Below are 22,896 nucleotides of genomic sequence, written 5' to 3' on the forward strand. Positions count from 1 at the left end.
GATTGACTTGGAATTGATCTCCTTCCAGATACCAGCCTTTTCTATTCCTCCTTACAGAATGGCTCCAGTTGAATTTAAGGAATTGAAACATCATTGAAAGACCTTCTAGATAAGGGCTTCATCAGATCTAGTATTTCCCCATGGGGTGCACTAGTGTTGTTCGTGAAGAAAAAGATGGTTCTCTCAGAATGTGCATCGATTATAGACAGTTGAACAAGGTCACAATCAAGAATAAGTATCCCATCCCCCGGATTGATGACTTGTTTGACCAACTTTAGGGTGCTAGTCATTTCTCAAAGATAAACCTCAGATCCGGTTATCATCAGCTCAGAGTCAGGGATAGTGACATTCTGAAAACTACCTTCAGAACTCGGTATGGACATTATGAATTTGTAGTTATGTCATTTGGACTAACCAATGCTCCTACAACTTTCATGGATTTGATGAAAAAAGTGTTCAAGTAGTATTTGGACTTGTTCGTTATCGTCTTTATTGATGATATCCTCATTTACTATAGGAATGAGGAAGAACATGCGACTCATTTGAGAGTTGTCCTATAAACTCTCAAAGATTGCCAGTTATTGGCTTAAGTTCAGTAAGTGTGAGTTTTGGTTGCAGTCTGCTGCTTTTCTTGGGCATATAATGTCTAGTGAAGGGATTCGAGTGGATTCTCAGAAAATAGAAGCAGTGAAACAATTGCCCAGACCTACCTCTCCTACAGATATCAGAAGTTTCTTGGGTAGTTATTATAGAAGGTCCGTGGAAGGATTTTCATCCATAGCCTCTTTATTAACTAAGTTAACTCAGAAAAAGGTTAAGTTTCAATGGTCAGATGATTGTGAGAAGAGCTTGGCAAAACTGAAAACTAGGTTGACTACAACTCCTGTTTTGACTCTACCAGAGGGTTCAGACGGTTATATTATCTATTGTGATGCATCCAAAGTTGGCCTAGGTTGTGTGTTGATGCGGTGAGGTAAGGTTATAACTTATGCTTCTAGACAACTTAAGGTGCATGAGAAGAATTATCAAACTCATGACCTCGAGCTTGTAGCAGTGGTGTTTGTACTTAAGATTTAGAGACATTACTTGTATGGTGTTCACATAGATGTGTTCATAGACCATAAGAGCCTTTAGTACGTGTTCACCCAGAAAAAGTTGAATCTTCGCCAAAGGAGATGACTTGAATTCCTTAAAGATTATGATATGAGTGTGCATTACTATCCTGGTAAGGCAAATGTAGTAGCGGATGCTCTTAGTAGACTATCTATGGGTAGTGTAGCACATGTTGAGGAAGAAAGAAAGGAACTAGCAAAATATGTTCACAGACTTGCTCGCTTAGGAGTTCGTCTTATGAGTATATCAGATGGTGGTGTAACAATCCAGAATGGGTCAGAATCTTCATTGGTAGTGGAGGTTAAGGAAAATCAAGACATTGATTTGATATTGCTTCAACTAAAAGGTGCAGTCCATCAGCAGAGAGTTGAGGTTTTCTTTTAAGGAGGAGATGGTGTGCTTCGCTATCAGGGTCGATTATGTGTTCCTAAGGTGGGTGAGTTGAGACAACAGATTCTGGCAGAAACCCTTAACTCCAGATATTCTATTCATCCAGGCGCCACTAAGATGTACCGTGATCTGCGGGAAGTCTTTTGGTGGAATGGTATGAAATGGGATATATCAGATTTTGTGGTAAGTGCCCAAATTGCCAACAAGTCAAGGTAGAACATCAGAAACCAAAAGGTATGACTCAAGAGATCAACATTCCTACTTGGAAGTGGGAAGTGATCAACATGGACTTCATTATAGGTTTACCTTGTACTCGCAGACAACATGACTCCATTTGGGTGATTGTTGATAGAGTTACTAAGTCTGCGTGCTTTTTGGCGGTTAAGACTACATATTCGGTGGAGGACTATGCCAAGCTTTACATTAATGAGATAGTTAGGTTACACAGGGTTCCTTTGTTTATCATCTCAGTTAGATGTCCTCAATTTACCTCTTATTTCTAGAAGTCATTTCAGAAAGGTCTTGGTACTCAGGTTAATCTTAGCACAACTTTTCATCCACAGACGGATGGTCAGGCAGAGCATACCATTCAGACGTTAGAGGACATGTTGAGAGCTTCTGTGATTGACTTCAAGGTTAGTTGGGATGATCACCTTCCTTATATAGAGTTTGCCTACAATAATTGATACCATTCCAGCATTCAGATGGCCCCTTATGAGGCATTGTATGTGCGTAGATGTAGATCTCCAGTTGGTTGGTTTGAAGTAGGTGAAGCATCCTTGATAGGGCCAGATTTAGTTCATGATGCTATGGAGAAAGTGCAACTCGTTAGAGATAGACTTAAGACATCCCAGAGTCGCCAGAAGTCCTATGCAGATGTAAGAAGAAGGGAATTAGAGTTCCAAGTTGATGATTGGGTTTTCTTGAAAGTGTCACCTATGAAAGGGGTGATGAGGTTTGGCAAGAAAGGGAAGCTCAGTCCTAGATATGAAGGCCCTTACAAGATCTTGAAAAGAGTTTGTAAAGTGGCTTATGAGTTAGAGTTGCTAGTAGAACTAGCAGCGGTACATCTGTTTTTTCACATTTCACTATTGAAGAAGTATATGGGTGATCCAACATCTATAGTACCTTTAGAAAGTATGGCTGTGAAGGATAGTCTCATTTATGAGGATGTGCTAGTTGAGATTCTTGATCGTCAAGTTAGAAGATTGAGAAACAAAGAATTCGCTTCGGTTAAGGTTTTGTGCAGGAGTCAGGGGAGCTACTTGGGAAGCAGAAACAACCATGAAGGCCAAGTATCCTCATCTCTTTCCTTCCGATTCCATTCCAGCTTGAGGTAATAGTTCCTCTTCAGTTTTTCAATCATTCATGCGCAATTTCAGTCTTAGTATCATGTTCCTTCAGTTTGTACTTGCATTTTCAGTGTATTTGCATGTCCTTGGAACTTAGTTCAGTCAGAAATCAGTTTCCAGTGCTTAGTGGTAGGGTTTGCAGATCTTTCCCTCCATACCCAGCAAGTTTAGACTTCATTCGAGGATAAATGTTCCCAAGGGGGAGCTATTGTAACACCCTAGATTCAAAGAAGAAAATAATTCAAGATTTTCAGAAGTTGCAGGTGCCACCGACAGAGGACACCTACGGACCGTCAGTTGACTAACGGCCCCCGTCAGTCAGCTCAGTCGATGGACCAGTCAACTTTCAGTTTTAGACCCCAGATTTCAGCCCTCTGACATCCAAATGACGATTGACAGGACGGACCGTTAGTCGACTTACGACCCGTCAGTCAGCTCTGCCAATGAGCCAGTCGACTTTTTAAGTAAGGTTTTTTTGGTCTTTTCCCTATGCGTTGGACCCCTAAACTACGTAGTTTTAGTCAGTTTTAGCCTAGTAACTTAATTAGAACCTACCTTAGTCAATTCTTTCTCAAGATAATCGATCAAACTTAGAACCAGAGAGGAGAAAGAGTCGACCAAAGCTTTCCAAAACGCAACAAGGTTTTCATTAGTATTAGCCCAATCGAAATATTTCTCCGTGGAATTTGTCACAAGGTATGTGGCATTTCATTAGTGGGTTCCTTTCGCCCATTAGGTCCCTAGATTTCAGTTAGACTCTTGATCCCCTTAATATTATCTAGACTTAGGGTTTTTGAATGTTAGAATTGTTGGGTTTTAGCTATTAGAATGATCCAAATCGTATCATCACGACTTCAGTATCTCTATTGAGCAGGTTCATGCATAAAATCAGAGCCCTAACTATGTAGTTCGTTTAGTTCATGGATTACACATGCTATGCCAGATAATTCAGTTGTATATAAACATGCCTCAGTTTTCGAATGCATTATTATCAGTATATTAATGTTGTATTCCTAGTTTGCATGTCAGTAATCGAGCTATTTATTATTACAGACATTTAGCCATAAAATGTTAATTACATAATCAATTGGGAGAAGCTTAATACCGAGTGGAATAGGGTCAGACATCCTCAAGTCCCAGAACTACGTACCCCGTAGGTTGTAAGTGCCCGTTGTGGGCATCATTTTAGTGATCACGCCAACATGCCTCAATACCTCTAGCAGGGTATATTGGGTCCTCTCGATGAGGCGTATACATCAGACTCCACATTTAGCTTATGTGGTTTTATGTCGATTATTGGTAGCTCATTTACAGTTCAGTCAGATTCTATAACATTAACCATGCTATCAGTATAGTTCAGCATTCAGTCTCAGCATGTTATAAACTTGGTCATTGCATTTAGTTTATCCATTTTCAGTATTTCCAGTATCCTCATCATGGTTAGATTATATCATTGCTTTATTGCTTGTTCAGTTAATGTTATTATTCAGCTTTACTCTATCCTGCATAATCAGTACCTTTCAAGTATTGACGCATACTCTGCGCTACATCTTCTCATGATGTAGGTTCACGTCCTCAGCAGTGAGATCACGCATAGATCGGTTCCCGATCTTCAGTTCAGCAGTATCAGTGGTGAGCCCTCATTCTCCGAGGACTAGTGACATGATTGTCTTTCCTTTCTTTAGTAGTAGTTTCAGTTTTGCTAGATTTAGCTGGGGCATGTCCTAACATTTCTAGTCAGTAGAGGCTATTTTCAGACATAGACAGATTCAACTATAGTGTTAGAGTTTGACTTTTCAGTTGTTGATTAAACTCTCATTTTTTATATATTCAGATTTAGTATATGGGTATTCCCCATCATTTCAGATTATCTTATAATTTAGCTTTCGCACAAATTTATTGATTAAGTTTATCTTTAGTATGCTTATGATATGCCAGCAGGGTTAGCTTGGGGTCACTCATGATCCTAGGTCCCGTATCCGCGTCCAGACGGTAGCCTCGGGGAGTGACATAATGAAATCTTATTTAATATTGAAACGTTTTCATCGTTCTTTTAGTTCTCTGATTTTTATTTTATATATTTTAGATTTGTTTTGTTTTGTAAAAATTATATTGCTTTGGTCAAACTATTGTTATATAGGAGTTGTTTAGGTACTTAAATTGTATATTTAATTTTTTTTACCCGTATTACTAATACCATGAATGTCTAGGTATTAGTAATGCAAAGGGATTTAATAGCTGCATTAGCATGGTTAACGACTCAATTATCCATAAAAACACTTTTAGATCTTTTCCACCATAATTGTAGAGGATATTTTTATAAATAAATAATTTTATACAATGCATACTATATGTAATACACCTAACTAAACAATGCATAAGAAATAATTTACGTATAACTAATGCAAGCAAAACAAATACAAACATTACTAATGCAAGCATTACTAATACACTCTACCAAACGACCCGTAAGAGTCTATTTGTGCATACCCAAAATTAAAGGCATAAATGTGAAATAAGACCAAGTTAAAAGGAATATTTATGTATTATGCCTAACTTAAAAGCTTCCAAAACTCCAAAACTTCCAAAATTCTCAACTTTTTTATCCATCTTCAAAACCAACCTCATAAACTAATCAAACATAACTCGAGATAACTAACGAGAAGAATAAAATAATATATTTTTTAAAAATTTCAAAAATGACCTTCAGGGTTATTACATTTTCCCTAGCAGGAATACATATCGTATTTTACCTTAAAGAAAATCATCCCTTTCTAAGAGTGTGCAAAAACCGAACCGATCAATAAATCAAACCGAAAAAATATTATTGGGTTATTGGATTTTAATGGGTTTATAAAGATAGTTATTGGGCTATTGGTTCAGTTTTAGTATTTACTATTGGGTTATTGGGTAAACCAATAACTCAATAAGACGGTAATAATTTACTATTTTGCCCTTCCTAAATATTAATTATTAATAATTTAATATATTACTAGACACTATAACTGTCACAACCTGAGTCTACACCATGGACGTGACCAGGACTTGAGAACCACTACTGGTCCCCAAGCGAACCCTTATCTTGGTTAACTACAAGCGGATGACTACCTCAAACATACAAAATCTTAATATTGAATCAAATCTCATTAAACTCAACTACTCAACTTTAAAAAGTTTGAACAATACTCAAAAGATCTACTCACCCTTTTTTTTGTTTCAAGCATGGACCTTAACTTACCGAACTGGCTTAGTAAATTAGAAATCATTAGCTGTCAACTGTTCATAGTCAGTAGTGGAAGAGGGCGTAGCTTTGATTGCTCAAGTTGCCCTCTCATGGTTAAATGTGAAAAAGAATTTCTTTTGTTTAGCAACAGTCTTATAAGGATGATGCTTCCCCTGTGCTTATCAATAATTAATAAGGAAGACTGGGCTAAAGGTAACTACTTTGTGCTCACGAGTTTATAAAACAACTCAAAACAAAGAAATAAAGAAAACTCCTCAACTTTGTCTATCTATGAAGCCTCTACTATTACAGAAGGAGATCGGGATAAGACCCACGACATCTCAACATTACTAACTGTAAGGTAAATGTGAAGTCCTCTGTAATATAAGAAGGCTCACCACAGTTGACTAGAACACCACATGACCTCAACGAAACGCCTATTGATGATCTTGAATACCTGTATCTGTATCATAAAATGACGTATGCCAATTGGCGTTAGTACAAGGAATGTACGAGCATGTAAGGTGAACTCTGCAACATATAAGTATAAGCTCGATGTAATAAAGGGGAAGACATACTTACCTCATCTCAACTCAACATGACTCAAGAATACTCAACTCAATCAAGGATACTCAACTCAACTCAACTCAAGATGCTCAACTCAACTCAAGATACTCAATTCAAGCTCAAGATACTCAATTCAAAATGAAAGCAACAATAAAAGATGCTATATACATGAAACTTTTGGAATAGTAGATAATAACTCAAATATATATAAATATACAATAATAGCTCATTACTCTTATTTGGGAGATTTTCTAACCGATAACCATCACTATGAGCAACGTGACAATACAACGTCTCACCTACGCTGCCAGAACTGTCCTATACCTTGCCAGAGTATAGGACATCCTCAACTAAGTGGATCCATAGAGCTATGCTTAAAAGTAATAAGGAATCATCTAAAAAGTATGACCCTTTACCCATGTTGGCATACATGGTTTATGGGGGTTGTGAGTTGTCTGAACTCTCCCCCATATCGTTGCTCAATACTACTCCCAATAATATATACTCATGCTCATATGTTTTAAAAAAATATAACTCTTCATCTAGTTTGAGATAATTGCTCAAACTACCCTCTTAAAAGAGGTAACTGCTCTTGAAATAACTTTTGAACTCATAACTCATTTAGAAATCTCAGTTTCTCTTTTATCAATGTAAAAAAATGATGCCTCTGGAATACCTCATCCCCTTATACTCATACTTGAAAACTATTTCTCAAAAAACATTTAAAAATCATATTATAATATGATCATTGATGACTCGGGAAGTCATACTGCATAAACATTGATGTACCATACATACTGCATAAACATTGATGTACCATACTGCTTAAACATTGATGACATACTCGATTGTCATACTAATCATGCTTTAGAAACTTTCTCAAAACTCATCTTTACTTTCTCAAAAACTCAGTTTAAAAACTCAAATGTTGGCTTTAAAAAAAAGGCCCTCAAAATTTATAACTGATTCATAGGGTTCATGCGGAATTATCGACATGAACGACTTAACTCAGAGATCTTAACAGCAATATGGAAACTCAATATTGAGAACTCAAGAATTCGAAACTCAGCAATACTACTCATTTCATGAATACTCAATTCATTGGGTTCATGTTGAAATATAGACATGAACGAATCAACTCAAAAATCTTAATGCATAACATATAGCAATTCAATAATTAGGAATATAATTTCAAAAAGAATCAAGAACTCAATAACTCAAAATCAACTTATATCAAGAATACTCAAATATAGGTATAGAGTCCTAGATTACTCTTTTACTGATTTGAAAGTAGATGTAGGGCGTGACGACAAACTAGTCTAATACTATGATATCCTAACATACCTGGAAGAACAAGGTTCTTGAAGAATCTTGAAAAAGAACTTGATTAGAAGCCTTTGAAATCCTAGCTTGAAGGAGAAAAATCAAGTAAACCTTTCTTCAGATTTCTTGAATTAGTTTCTTGAAACTCTATGGCCAAGAATTAATATTCTCATTAATGATTCATAATTGTATGAAGAAAATTGAGTTGGAAAGAATGGAATTCTTGGAGAAAGACTTACCTTGAAGAACAATCTTGAAAAAGACTGAAAGAATCTTGAATGGAATCTTTTACTTTTATTTTTCCCTTAGGGTTTTGTCTTAGGGTTTGAGAAAGAAGAGAAAGGAGGATTAAGAGATGAAAATCTGATTTTTTTTGCTCTTTAATTAGTCAAGAAATTCGTATAGGGTTTTCTTAGAGGTAAAAAGATAAAAACAACCCTTTTTAATGATTTCCTGTCGGCTAATTCGTCACTGCACTGTATCAAGTTACTAAATTGGTCATAACGCTTTACTTGAAACTTGGATTGACGCGAAATTGGTGGCATTGGAAAGAAAATTCAAATAAATTTAATTTGATAGGTTATGGTCCACATAACTCTTTATATTCTAAGAGATATGGTCGTTTGAAGTTGACCCAAGTAGAATCTTACATAAAAAATTAATCGGTAAGAAAACTTTTAACTCAACTTTGTGCTAGGAGATTCTAGTGACCTTAATTCATATCCAAATTCATTCCCACACTAAAGAATTATCCTTAACACCTAAGAAAATTAAGAGTCACTTAGTACGACCTTATATGTAATTCAAGAATGGTTATGTCACGACCCATGGGTATACCTTAGATGTAACATGACGTACTTGATCCTGAAAGGGATCTTATACAAGCCACTTAGCATATCATAACATAAGATAATAGAATAGTGCGGAATTTTAAAACATTTTTCATACAATCAAAGTCTTTATAAAACGAAGCGGAAGTCTTACTACATTTTTTATCTCAAACCAGCTACAACAATACTTTGAATAACTCTTGGGACACAACCCATACAATAGTCTCAAAACATGAAAAATAAAAGACATAAAGGAAATGGTGGCTTCATCCTCAATGCTATGAGTACTCACCAAGTCTTCAACTCCTTGCACTTCTAGAAACCTATCTCCAAGAATAGAAATCAAAATCGACGAGCCCTACATTTGATGAGAATGTAGGCAAGAGTATGCGTTAGTATAAAAGTACTAAATATGATAGCTAGCATAACATCATAAGAGCATAATATAAGGGTTAGTCAACATAAGACATAATCTACGAGCATAAGAGATACTTCATGAAACACAAAGTATAAGCATAGAGACAATATCATAATCATAATCAAGGTCTCCAACATAAGCATCATTTAAGCATTATTCATCATAAATCATAGTCCATGTACCTAGTTAATGCTTAGACCTTCACATCATAAGAAAACCACTTCATAAGTAACCTCCAAGTACACTTGTGCAATGCATGTATAAGACCTCATAATCCCATTCATGCTAAGTATCCCCTTTGTCCATCATCATCCTATTTACCATCTTATGTTCTCATTTTTTAGCTTAATTCTCATAGACAAGGGAATCTCTCACCTTTAGTCACTCATAGCAAGGAAGGCAACTATAACACAATCCTATCTAAGCATACCTCCTATAAGAGAACACTTCTAGGTAACCTTAAGTCATACTTGTGCAATGAATGAATAAGATCCCATAATCCAACCATGCTAAGTACCACTTTTAGGTCCTCATACTCATACTTCTTGATTTGGAGACTAGTCCACCTTTTTAATACATTGGAACCCTAGGAGATACTTCTTTAAATACATCTTATCCCCTTTTCTTTACTTTTGAACACTATGAAATATTTACTCAAGCATGTCTAAGTTCATTATATTGGAACACTTGAGATGCTTCCTTAAGCATGTCTTAGTTCATTCTACTTGAGCACTTGGAGATGCTTTTTTAAGCATGTCTTAGCTCATTAATGCTTTTGAACACTTGTATATACTCTTTCAAGTATGTCTCAGTTCATTAATAATCTTGCACTAGTTGGGAATATAGCCTTAATCGATATGGGACTACATGAGCTTTCACATGATCCCCTCCGATGTTACCCACACCAAGAAGGGTTGGTCTACTTGCTTAGGGTAGAACCGGTTTGTTAACTTAGTTTGACCCACTAGCTAACTTTCCTATGAGGCACGTAGTTATGGGATACGAAGATTCTACTAGGAAACCTGGACTCCACTTGTGAGGGACTTTATCTCGTGAGATATACTTTGGAAAACTCGAACTCTACTTGTGAGAGTTCCCATCTTGGAATTCAGACTCAACTAGGTAAAAGCTTCCATCTCAATTCAATATCCACTCGGTGCTAGGCATACATCCCACAAGATAGCTTATTAAGTTCTTACTTAATTCATTACTCATGGAGGGATGTCCTTGACAACCAATCCATGTTTCAAGTGCTTCTATCACTTTATGCATTTGAACATTCTTAATTCAACATATTAACTTTACTCTCAAAGCCCTAACAATCAACACTCATGACTACAAGCCTTACCCTCAAAGCTTTATTTCTTACCAACATCATTCATACCTAGATTTCATGGCATTCTAATCACATTCTTCATTATCAAGTGACTCTAGTCATGAATCATCATAAAAGTTCAATCTCAAGCTTTACTAGTCATAATCCATCATATATACTATAATCTAATTCAATTCATGTCTACAAGCTTTCATTCATGAACAATTACTAAACAGGTCATCAATTTTAGAAGATCATCTATAAATCCTCAATTTCACCTTTCATGGCATAAATCCACATTACTACAATTTCATCAATTAAACTAGAGTTAACCATGGAAAATATCATCACAATATCATGATTCAATACTAAAATAATCATAAGCAAGTACTATCCACTCAATTGGATTCATACTCAACAATACCCACAATATAGGAAAAAACCCTAGCTAGAATTGAGGTTCATCTTCAATTGAGGGAAATCTAGGGGGATCCATGGATGGAAGAATCCAAGGATGAATAAGCTATCATACCTTGATTATAAATCCCTCACAATGCTTGCAACAATGGAGGAATTTGCCCTAACTTGCTTCTCTTCTTCTTCTTCTTCTTTCTAGAAAGAGAATTTCTTGGAGGGAATTTGGGTTCTTTGGGTAGATTGAAAATAATGATTTAGAATCCCTTAATTAATGGTCTAATAGCTTTATATAGGTGGCCTAATTACTAATAAAACGACCCCCTCTTAATAACTAATTAATTTCTAGAACTTTCCCTAACCCCTAACTTAAACAACTTAAGGGACAAGGCTGCCTCACCCACGAGACCCAGAACCATAGGTTGTTGGTGGACCCACGGGCCATGCTGGTCCTCCGTGGATGGAGTCCTGCAGTTCCACTCTTGGGGTCTTGACCCATGACCCTCCCCACGGGGCGTGAGTCCTCATCGTGGGTCACTGATTTTTGGCAGGTTTTGGGGCTGTTTTAGGGTCCTCCTCAAGGACCCTTTGGTTGGTTTTTAGGGAGTCGTACCTTGACATTTAACCTCTAAACCCCTCATTCTAAGTACGGAAAGTCATTTCTACAACTCTAACCCTTACGTAAGGCTCTAGTTTAACCTACTAGTTTTCCAGGTGTTACAGGTTAGGAGCTTAACTTAGAAATTTTCGGGGTGTTACAATAACTATATCAAATTATTAGTACTCTACTCACTTCACACTAGGCCGCTTTACTAGTCTTTACTGTTTACTCAAATCTAAAGTTCACAGTTGTAGCTATTTGATTTTAGTTTTAGTTTGTAATTGTAGGTTGTAGCTTTTGCTAGTTTGTAAAGGTCTGTAATTTGATTAACATTAGAAATTTTATATTATGTTTTGGCGGTGACATGTAATTATAGCCTTCATACTATATTTTCTCTTATTGATGCAATGTCTCATTATCTTTCTTGTTTCACTATATCAAAATATTTAGAGAAGTGAGAAGTCATGTAATATTTTACGGACATTTTCTTATTGAGTAAACCGAAAATCGAACCGATAATGATAAAAAACTGATAAAATCAAAACCGATAAAAAATATCTTATTGGGTTATTATTGAGTTGACATATTTAATAACCAAAAACCGAACTGAACCGACCGATCACACCCCTACCCTTTTCCAGAAGAAAAACTCTTACCAGTTGCCCAACAAGTTTTAGTTAAAAGGTTATAGGAAAATAGTAGAAGATCACAGCCTCAGATTACTTTGTTTTGGCGAATTGTGCAAAAGTTCAACATGTTAGTTTTCTAAGTTGTTCAGAAGATTGGTGTTCTTGACTGTGCTTTTGCTGTGTATATTTTAATAATTGGTATAAAAGCCTTTTTATATATACACTTTTTTTATAAAATATAAATTTGTGGTTGAATTTTTGTATTTGGAAAATGTGAACTCATGATATGAAATTTCAAAATTAAGCTTTTTGGAAAATTTGAGATTTTATCTCATGATTTGAAATCACATAGCACATATTTTATCTCATGATTTCAAATCACGAGATGAAATCACATATGCAACAAAATTCATGAAATAACCACTACTTTAACCCACTTTTAAATCATTTTATCAGATATAATCATTACTCTCAACAACCAAATTTATTATTACTTAATAATAATAGTAGTATATTTTTTTTTTAAACGAAGAGTAGTATACTATAACTCATATTCAACTTCTTTATTGTATTTTTGTTAGAATAACTTAGGGATAGTTTGCATATTTAGTACTCCCTCCGTCTCATTTTATGTGAGGTAGTTTGACTCAGCAGAATTTAAGAAAGGAAAGAAGACTTTTAAAAGATATGGTCTAAAATGAATAATAGAAATTTGTGTGACTATAAATCATTTCATTAAGGATAAACTGAACATTTTAAAGTTAAATTGTTACTTAATATAAAAATGTGTCATTCTTTTTGGGTTTGACTAAAAAAAAAAAGTAAATCATATAAAATGGGACAAATGGAGTAAGTTGTATGAATAATGAGTAATTTAAATAGGCATAATACATAAATAAGCCCTTTAACTTGGCCTCATTTCATATTTATACCCTCCAACTTTGTGTGCGCACAAGTAGACACTTAAACTTTTATAAAGTTGAACAAGTAGACACATGAGTCCTATGTGACATAATACATACATGACACCACGTAGGACACAAATTGCCATGTAGGATGCCACATAGGACGTGTGTGTCTATTTGTTCAATTTTATACAAGTTTGAGTGTCTACTTGTGCATATTCAAAGTTGGAGGGCATAAATGTAAAAGAAGGTAAAGTTAAAGGGTATATTTATCATATTTTCACAACTTATGAATTTTTTATGTATACAAGCAAACAATACAACTTAAAAATCTATATATATAATATAAAGGAGAATTTTCATCCTGCTGATGTGGCATGACTCAATAATCAGAAAAGGTATTTATTTATTTTCTTAAGATTTAGGCATTTTTCTCTATTTTTACACAATTGTATTATTAATAATTATTAATTAATGATCAATTATACCTTTCTATAAATAAAGAATTCCAAAGGCTATCATTTTGGCGTTTTTAAATTATACTCATTTCATTCCCTATAATCAATATTTACTTTCCTATAATTAGTGTGCTTAATTATGGAAAAATGGTTGCAGAATTTCATTAAAAAAAAGAAATGCATCCACTTAATTGCAACTCTTTAATGAAAAGGATAATGCAACATTTCAGAATTTTACTATATAATGCAATATTTGAGAATTCTAACACAATTCATCTATTTTTCTTTCCGCACTACTTTATCCTTACTCCTATTTGTTCATTTTATATCTCTTCATTTATTCTCTCTCAATTTAGCATTGCAATATCTTAATTTTTGTCTTCATTTTTATTTACCTTAAGCAATGAATTTTAATTCATATATCTTATGAAGATAATACTCTAATTAGACGTTAATTGTTTGCCGGTTATATAGAAATGATCTCTTTATTGATTTTTCAGAGGAGTTGAAACATGAAGTGCAAGTAGTTGTTTTACCATGCTTTTGGTTGGTGTTCAAATTTTACCAAAATAAATTAATATTTAATTTTTCATCACAAATATTTCTAAAAATTATATAGTGACTTTTCTTTATTGATTTTTCAGAGGAGTTGAAACATGAAGTGCAAGTAGTTATTTTACCATGCTTTTGGTTGGTGTTCAAATTTTACCAAAAAAAAATTAATATTTAATTTTTCATCACAAATATTTCTAAAAATTATATAGTGACTTTTCATTATTGATTGTTGATAAGGTTTATAAATTGTAATTACGTAATAAATAGTTCTTCGTGAATAATGAAAATGTGATTGGCGTTTAAATTTCTTATTGCAGATCACATAGATATGTGATGTTACCAAGAATACGAAGTTATTGACTTTTCGTTATTGATTGTAATTACTCATATAACTGGTTCATTGTAAACTAAAATTTTCTTCCAATGGTCTATTTAATATTTTCACTACAAATTATATGAAAATATAATATTATCTACGATGACATATTTAAAGAGAGAAGATTTATCAACTAAGCAAGATAAGCTTCATTCAAGTGTGATTTTCTTTTTGCAAATCAGTAAATACACTCATGTTCATATTATTTTTGTATTTTATTTTTATACAACACAATAGTGAGAAAATAATATGAGAGATGGAGCAATATTGTGGTGGACGAGTGAGAATTCTATTTTGAAATTGCTTATGAAAATATATATTTGTGAAAGTTTCTTATTTCCTTGTAGTTATTCATGCATTGAAGCAATAAAAGTTGTCTAAAAATTCATAAATAAATTTGAAATTTTATTTGATACAATTAAAAATAAAATGTCCATTTATTCTTTTAGTTTATATCATAAAAACTTTAAAAAACTATACTTTTTTTATATTTTACCGGATGTGACATTCACCTTTTCTGTTTGCAGGGTGAAATATTCATGACCTTCTAAAATAAGAAAAATTATAAAAAAATAATATGAAAAAGGTTATGTATGTGAATATGTGTATACTCGAAAAATTTTATAAGTATAATTCAAATAATAAGTGCATGAGAGATACTAATATAATCAAATATTTAAAAGATAAAATAAAAATTACAAAAGATTATGTAAAAGTAGAAATCAAAGGAAATAATGGTTTGTAAATTTGTAGAAATAAAAAAACAATTGTAATGGTAAATATTGCCAAATAAAGTAAAATTTTATTAGAAATATTTAAACCGCGCATAGCGCGGCCAAATTCATGAGTTTAAATTATATGTTTAAACAAAATATTAACTTCATCTCATACAATTTCGTATCATGCTCTCAAATCATATGGCCAAACGGGCCTTAGTATATCCCTTATTTAATTTTAATTTTAATTTTAGGCGAATATATAAATATATTAACTGTACAAATTGAAGAGGGTACTACCGAAGCGGTAGTTAAGAAACACAAAAAACAAAATCATGGCGGAAGAAACCCTAGATGACAGCCTGAGTGACTTGCCGGACTCACTTCTACTTCAGATTCTTTCCCTTTTGCCGACAAAGGAAGCATTCACAACATGTATTCTCTCTAAAAGGTGGCAGTATCTCTGGACTTCACTTGATTCGGAACTTTGTTCACTCAGGTTGGTGATGTTTATCCCTGCATAGTCAAACAGGGATGCTTTTGCTTAGTGTTGCAAGTTATTAAAATCACATGATCTTTCTCAAAAAAGTTAGAGCCCTTGTTTTCTCAGATTGAAATTTAGCAGACAGTTTCAGAATGTAAACATTATATATACAATGAAGAACCTTTGTGCGAATTTCACCTACCAATCTAGACAAATTACAGAAACTTGTGGGGACTTTTGTACCTTTCTGCTATTCTTTGTCAGCTTTGGAACTGTGTTATTTCCTTTATCTTACCCGGAACTAGAATTTTTGTTAGATTTTGTAACAACCAAATAAACAACTAATGTATCAGTCTTCATAGCACCACAAGATGAAAAAAGGTACCACGAATAAGTAGAAAGATTTGGCTGATGAAAGATTAATTTCATAATGCTATACTTCAATTAAAGAACGATCCAGTAAAAAGAGAATTCCTCTTTACATAACAAAATATAAATAACTTTCTTAGCTTACCCTCTTTAGAAAAGCTAAGGAACATGCTTTTTTATTTATTTATCTCTTAGGGCTTGTTTGATAGGGAATAAAAATGAGTAATTTTAGTTTCTTGTTTATTTATGCTATTTGGTAGATAAGAATTTTTTTTTTAATCTCAAGACTATTTATACATCATTGTTTATAAAAATACTATAGAATGATAGTCGAAGATTAGGAGCAGCTTAAAATATTAATTATAAGCGCTTTAAAGTCGAATTAAATTTTATAATAATAGACCTTCAATTTTAAGACAAATCATAATTACAAATATGATTCATGTTTTGTATGTCGACATATTTGAATTTTAAGTAGTAGAACAAAAGTACTCCTACATGTAATTTTTTATTTTTTTTAAAAAGTTCATTTTTTATATTTATAAAAAGAGTAGGTGAGAGTTTGAAAATTAAAACTTGGTTCTTGGAATTGATAAAACATCCATCCATACCAAACACACCCTTAAAGCAAACACATAAACCAAGATTTTTGCTATTTATAAATATCATTGGAAGAAACTTTCCATAGTTTTCATTCCTCCGATACCGAGATAGATGTTCATCATAAAATGCAAAAGAAAATAAAATAGCCTTTATAGCCACAACTGTTCATCCTTTACCGAATGAACTATAAAAGTAAATAGAGAATGCCTAAACGGCGACACACAAAGAAATGCAAAAGTAAATAAAATAGCCTTTACGGCCACAACCATTCATCCTCCACCGGATGAACTATGATGGCCTTTACGGCAACAGTCGTCCATCCTCTATAATCGGATGAACTTTAATTTGAAACTAAACTAATCATTTGGGGGTTGCCAGTGACATTATCTCAATTGCAGCTTGCTTCAACCTTTCTTCCACTGTGAATGCTTCCGAGAATTGAGCTATGCCACTTCCACCTTTTGCCTGAATATACATTGTTTAAACATGTTTTTAGATCAAACAATAATAATATACTCAATAAAATCTAAAGAGAGTAATATATATGTACACACGTTATCCATATTATCTTGTAAAAGTACAAAGATTGTATATTAACTTAGAAATTTTCGAGGTGTTTAACATAAATATACAATCTTTCTACTTTTACAAGATAATATGGATAACGTGTGTACATATATATTACTCTCTTTAGATTTTATTGAGTATATTATTATTGCTTGGTTCTAAAAACATGTTTGATCAATGTATATTTAGGCAAAAGGTGGAAGTGACATAGCTCAATTCTCGGAAGCATTCACAGTGGAAGAAAGGTTGATAGGGGCTGCAATTGAGATAATGTCACTGGCAACCCCAAAATGATTAGTTTAGTTTCAAATTAAAGTTCATCTGGTTATAGAGGATGGACGGTTGTTGCCGTAAAGGCCATCATAGTTCATCCGGTGGAGGATGAATGGTTGTGGCCGTAAAAGCTATTTTATTTACTTTTGTATTTCTTTGTGTGTCGCCTTTTAGGCATTCTCTATTTACTTTAATAGTTCATCCGATAAAGGATGAACAATTGTGGCCGTAAAGACTATTTTATTTTCTTTTGCATTTTATGATGAACGTCTATCTACGTATCGGAGGAATGAAAACTATGGAAAGTTTCTTCCAATGATATTTATAAATAGCAAAAATCTTGGTTTGTGTTTGCTTTAAGGGTGTGTTTGGTATGGATGGATGTTTATCAATTCCAAGAACCAAGTTTTAATTTTCCAACTCTCACCTACTGTTTTTATAAATATATAAAACGAACTTTTTTTTTTAAAAAAAAATTATATCGTAGGAGTACTTTTGTTCTACTTAAAATTCAAATATGTTGAGATACAAAACATGAATCATATTTGTAATTATGATTTTTCTTAAAATTGAAGGCCTATTATTATAAAATTTAATTCGACTTTAAAGCGCTTATGATTAATATTTTGAGCTCCTCCTAATCCTCGACTATCATTCTATAGTATTTTTCTAAATTATGATGTATAAATAGTCTTGAGATTAAAAAAAAAATTCTTACCTACCAAATAACATAAATAAGCAAGAAACTGAAATTACTCATTTTTACTCCTTACCAAACAAGCCCTAAGAGATAAATAAAAAAAAATCGTGTTCCTTAGCTTTTCTAAAGAGGCTAAGCTAAGAAAGTTATTTATATTTTGTTATGTAAAGAAGAATTCTCTTTATAGTGGATCATTCTTTAATTGAAGTATAGCATTATGAAATTAATCTTTCTACTTATTCTTGTTCCTCTTTTTTCATCTTGCGGTGCTATGAAGACTGATACATTAGTTGTTTATTTGGTTAGTATTTAGTTTAAGATTAGTGTTTCAATTGCTGGCCCAACATTTAATTCTTTGCTGTGAAGTGCTTTCCCCATTGTTTACTTGTTTCATTGGGATTATTGCACCAGGTTCTATGCATATGGCAGTTCAAAGGACTGCCAAATCCAGAATTGGAATGCAAAAATCTAGTGCTGGAGTTGCATTTGGAAAAGTTTAGTTTGTATGGGGCAGCTGGCCTTTTGCGAGCCTCACCTCTTGTGGAGACACTCAACTTAGAAATAGACAATCAGCCTGTAACTTTCTGGAACTTCTTCTTTTCTTCTTACATCTATTCATTTAATGAAGTTTTAACAACCTCTCTTCCCCCTCCCCACAAATTGTTTTTGAAGGATAACTCAAATATATCCCTTAATTATCACTAAGAAGCTTTGCTTTTGTCATTGTAAAGCTATACTTTAATATGGTTGGTTTTGTTGCTTTCTTTGTGGCAAAGGCACTCTGAAACAAAAGGGATTGTTGCACTATCATTCTTTTATTACAGATACCTATGCCACAAATAGTTATGATACACAATCATTTTCCAAGCACCATTCATGTCTGTTAGTTTTGAAATTTTTCTGCACCAGACATACTGTGAAAATAATATTTTTAGGCTGGCTTGTATCCTGACTATATTCTTTTTCTCCAGTTTGATGATTCCAGGTGCTATTTTGAGAGAAAATATTTGGTCAAAGGTGATAGTATTGATTTGCAGAATTATAATTCAAGCTCTGTGTTTCCCAACCTAAAGAATGTTGAGATCGTCATCTCCTCTGGGATGTGCATGAAAGAGCATCTCAACTGGGAATATATCAGGAAGCTTTTCAAACTTTTTGTTAAAGAATGCAGTGGTTTTGGAGAAGTTCGTTATCGTTTCAAAAAGACGAAGGTGTGAGATTTGTGGAATCAAGTGTGTCCCGATTTTTATCGCGATTGGCGCTAGTGATCTGAGATCCTCTGCTGAGTTTGTGATTACCTATCAAGAGTGAGCTTTCTATAACTAGACTACAAGTATTTTTGTCTCAGGATACAAAAAGTTTTCCCTTATATTAAGTTTTTGATCAACTTCACGCAATCGCTAATCTTAAACTTCTCTATGTTATTAATTATTGTTCTTTTGAAACTTACTGTTATGGTATATCTAGTGGTATAGTAGCTTGGTTTCTCATGAAGTTTTGGTTTGTTACATTTTAGATATTGTGCATGTGCATTGCGAGTTTCTTTTAAGTTGTAATTAAATGTTTCTTCCTTGCTTTGTCAATAGCATCAAACTTTGATTGCGAAATGGTTCTCTCATAGGCTCTTTACTTGGAAGAAAGAGGTCTGCATTGTTTGTCTACCTCAAATAATTTTAACAGTCTGTAATTGAGGCTTACAATGCTGTTGATTTTTTATAGTTGAAGTTTAGGTCATTATTAGGCTAAATCTTTTACCAATTTTTATCCTTCCGTTAATGCGTCTGCTAGAAAATTCAGAGCAAGTCATTTCCATCACCACCAGAAAGTTTTCCCCCGCCCCTCTTGTAGTCTCATTTTTTCTGCTGATTCAGGTTATAACTTTATCATTTGTTTGTCACTTGGCATATGGCTTGGACGTCTTTGGATTTACATTCCTGCTGTCACAACCTTTCTTGTATCTCTCTCTTTATCTTCGTTACCAATGGATGGGAATTATAATTGTGTTGTCCTCCAAATCCTGTCTTTTCTGACCTACTTTGTTGACAAAATGGATGCACTATGGCCAATAAAGTGAATTTAATTTTTCGTGAGTGACAACTGCGATCTTAATGACAATAATCTAGGCTTCTTTCATAACATTGTTTATGTGATCTGTTCTTTGAGCATCACCAACTAGAAAAGCTACCTCAGGGAAAAAGAAAAAGGAATTGGCTGTTTTGCAGTTAAAAAAATGTGGACCATGTTATAGTCTATTCTGATCCTCTTTGTCTATTTACTGAATCTTTCTTTACCTGTTCAGCGTTGAGAACATTGCATCTAGTAGAAAGTTCCTTATTTCTAATATATTGTCATAGCGTGAAAGTCTCTAAAGAGCATAACTTTTGGAGGATATGGTGATAGGGAATGCCGAAATTGTGAACTTACTGTCAGTCTGTCCTGCTTTGTAAACTATTTAATTTCACAAGGTTGGGGATTTTTTTTAGCCTGGAAATTAATTCTTTCAAAGTTGATAGCCTGAAATTGGAAGGTTATTGAATGGATGATGATGGAAGTGAAAGTGATAGTTCCTTGGAAATTTGTGCCCCGAATCTTCATTATTTGGTGCTTTCGCATGATTTGCATGATTTCACGTGTAGGCTTGTGGATGTATCTTCTGTGGTTAAAGCTAAGGATAATCCTTGTCAAGATTCTGATGATGAGGAAGACAGTTGCAATGATTATTTTCAAGATTCTGATGATGAGGAAGACAGTTGCAGTGATTATTATTATCATGATTCTGATGATGATGAGGATAATTTTGATCAAGATTCTGATGATGATGAGGATAATACTGATCAAGATTCTGATGATGATGAGGAAGACGAGCCGTGATTATCATCAAGGTTTTAAGACCCTCATCCAAGATTACCTTCAAAAGCTGAGTTGTGCAACTGAGTTAACATTCAGCACTTGTTCACCCAGGTTTGTGATGTTTGTCATTAGTACCCTGCATATCCAAACAGGGATGCTTTTGCTTAGTTGTACATAACTTGGTGCCGTCAAGTTATTAAATTACATGTCCTTGCTAAAAAACTAGAGTCCTTATTTTTTCGGATTTATTCTAGCAGACAGTTTCAGAATGTTAACATTATCAGATTTAGTCATTTTCAATCCTCACCAGAATGTTCTCATATTTTCCACTGAGTCAGAATGTTAGGAAGTCTTTTGATTTACATTCCTGTCATCACAGCCTTGCTTATATTTCTCTCTTTTTCTTCGGTACCAATGAATTGTTAGTTTTCTTGTGTTGCCTCTCAAATCATGTCTTTCTTTGACCTACTTAGGTGAAAACGTTGATAAACGATAACCAGGATAGTGAATCTAATTGTTCATGAGTGACGAGTGATGACAATAATCCAGGCTTCTTTCATAATATCTTTTTTGCTATCTGTTATTGAGCATCATCAACTAGAAAAATCACCTCAGGGAAAAAGAAAAAAAAGTTGGAAACTATTGTGGCAGTCTATGTTTCTCACTCTCCAAAATGCTGCCACACTTGTGTTGGATCCTCTAATAATGCACTAGTTTTGGACCCGAAAAACAGCTTTCAAGAGTTCAAGCAACATAGGCGGCAATACCATCTTTTCAAACCAGATAGCAAGAGAAGATCTAGCTATTTCTTAAAGCTATAATCTCTTTTTCCCTTCTTCTAATTTTCAACGTTTTTTTCACTTCGTCTGTATGATATCATCACTCCTTCAAAGAGAACAAGCTAGCCATTTCTCCAGGCATCTTTCATGGAGGATACACTTACAAGTTGCAGTTTTCTCCCTTTATCAAATCGAACAGAAGTGAATGGATGACACTGTGAGTGAAATACCAATAGTTGATTGACTTTTGAATCATAAAACAAAGAAAATAACTTCTTTACTCGGATTTGCTTCCATTCAAATTCCTAACTTCTGTACTGTGGCAATTTGTTTCCATTCAAATTCCCAACTTTATTCGGATTTGCACATGCAGGCATAGATCGGCAACATTGGCTCTCTAATCAGAACTATGCTTTTACCCCAACATAGTTTTACAAAAAGCGGTCAGATACTAAGGGATGATAATTTCATACTTGTTTTAATTGTGTTCTATAAGATTTCCCAAAAAGAATTTAAATTAATACTCCTTCCGCCCAACAATACTATTTTGAGATGTTCAAGTCCAACAACATTTGTTCATTTTATGAAATCAATAAATAATTTTACACTTAATTCCTAATTTACTTTTATCATTAATTATAGTCATTTCCCTATTACATTTTTCAAGACATACTATTTATTATATTTAAAGAATGATATCGTAAAATTACCCTTCTATTTATAATTTCTTAAAAACTATGATAGTGGACAAGTACGGTTAAACAACGGGAGAGAGTATTAATTACATAGTATAATTCACACTATTAACATTCTTGAACGATGCCACAATTGGACAAAATCTGATTTTTAACAATTGGAGTCGACAATACAAACTTCATATCATCATATCTTCCTAAAAAAGTAGCAAGTAAAACTTTACGACCATGTCAAGAAGCAAATAAACTCCAATAAACTTCCCAGTTATACACAGTTTAAAAAAATATTCTTTCTATATTCCAAAAAAGTCACAACATTTATATAGCAGCCAAAAGTTTTTTTTTTGTTGTTGTTGATGACCATGGTGTCCTGGCCAGTTTTCCGCACCTC

General features: G+C 33.7%; 1 long non-coding RNA gene across 1 annotated transcript in view; it reads right to left on the reverse strand.

Annotated features, from left to right (window-relative positions):
- Positions 1-18,909, reverse strand: part of LOC125829427 (uncharacterized) — a 47,767-nt gene extending 28,858 nt beyond the window's left edge. The window contains exon 1 of the long non-coding RNA XR_007443096.1: positions 18,717-18,909. This is a non-coding gene — a long non-coding RNA (uncharacterized LOC125829427). The remainder of the gene's footprint in view (positions 1-18,716) is intronic.
- Positions 18,910-22,896: the final 3,987 nt, after the last annotated feature.

This window comes from Solanum verrucosum, unplaced genomic scaffold (assembly GCF_900185275.1).
Source record: "Solanum verrucosum unplaced genomic scaffold, falcon-dt-bn FXZP01000052.1, whole genome shotgun sequence".
In the NCBI taxonomy this organism is placed as follows: Eukaryota; Viridiplantae; Streptophyta; class Magnoliopsida; order Solanales; family Solanaceae; genus Solanum; species Solanum verrucosum.